Genomic DNA, 1,422 nt, shown 5'->3' with positions numbered 1-1,422 from the left:
AGTCCTGCTCCTCTGAAAATAAAACCCTTTTTTAATGTAAAAATTAAAAAGGCAGCACAAGTTACCATCTTACAGTTTCTGTGGATCAGGAATCCCCTGCTCAGGCTGCAGTAAAAGTGTTAGCAGGGCGGAGGTCTTACCCAGAGGCTCAACTGGGGACAGATCCACTTCTAAGCCTCACAGTTGTTGGCAGAATACATCTCCCTACAGGTGCAGGACTGAAGTCCTCAGTATCTTGATGGCTGCCACGTGGGCCACGCCATCAGGGCCACGTGCTTCAGTAGAACCAGCAAGAGAAAGGCCAGACGCACATCACAAGCTGATGTGACCACTGCCCTGCTCAACTGGTCAGAAGTGAGTCAGAGTAGGGGGCCATACAAGGACATGACCACCAGGAGATGGGTCACCATAGCTACCTGAGAGCTGTTCAGCTCTTTCTCACTAAGTGGAAGTAGCATTCCCTGAGTCATCTAGCCCCATTATATGGCAGGAGCACAAGTCAAGTGGCTATTTGAAGACATGAAGGCAGTTGGACTTGTTCACATCTAGGGACAGTGCTGCTAGAATATTCTTGATAATTCCTCCTGCTCCCACTCAGGACCGTCTCTGTAGACCAGTTCCCCTACCTCAGCCTGCTGTCACTAGGGCCACATTATTCTCTTTAGGGCTTTCCTGGGCACTGTGGGGTGCTGAGCAGCATCCTAGACCAACCCACTCAATGCCAGGAGCTCCCCAGTGTGATAACCACAGATGTCACCAGATGTGGCACCAGGTGCAAAGGTTCTGGATACATTCTTGGCACAGAGTGTTGGTGCCTTCCCAAACAGCCACTGGGCAGAGATTGGGCTGCCTGTGAGCACACATACTCTCTCACGTACAGTCCATTCTCCTGGAACTTCCTGTGAGTGAGAAGCGGGTGTTTCCTTAAAAGCCTTGTTTCCCAGTGTCAATCCTTCTAGAAAGTGCAGTCTCAGAGCATGCAGTCTTGGCATGCAGCTCTTGGTCTGCATGTTGCAGACTCTCAGGGATCCCTGCTGGTTTCCTTTTCTTGTTCACACACAGATTCTCTCCTTATAACCTATCCAGGCTGGGAAATATGCCAGGTGCTGTAGTGTGTGGCTATTTGCTGTGTCCAGTCTTGGTCAACAGGACAGCAGGCTCCCCTTGTGTCCCCATGGCACTATCGAGCTGCCCTAGTACCATGCATAATCACAAGCCTCCACCATGCTGGGCTTTGTCATTAAATATCTTTATTAAGATATAATTCAGCCCTGGCCGGTTGGTTCGGTGGTAGAGCGTCGGCCTGGTGTGCGGAAGTCCTGGGTTCGATTACCAGCCAAGGCACTCAGGAGAGGCGCCCATCTGCTTCTCCACCCCTCCCCTTCTCCTTCCTCTCTGTCTCTCTCTTCCCCTCCCACAGCT

Source organism: Saccopteryx leptura, chromosome 1, assembly GCF_036850995.1.
Source record: "Saccopteryx leptura isolate mSacLep1 chromosome 1, mSacLep1_pri_phased_curated, whole genome shotgun sequence".
Classification (NCBI taxonomy): Eukaryota; Metazoa; Chordata; class Mammalia; order Chiroptera; family Emballonuridae; genus Saccopteryx; species Saccopteryx leptura.
The sequence above is the reverse complement of the archived record's forward strand: the minus strand, read 5'-3'. Positions refer to the sequence as shown.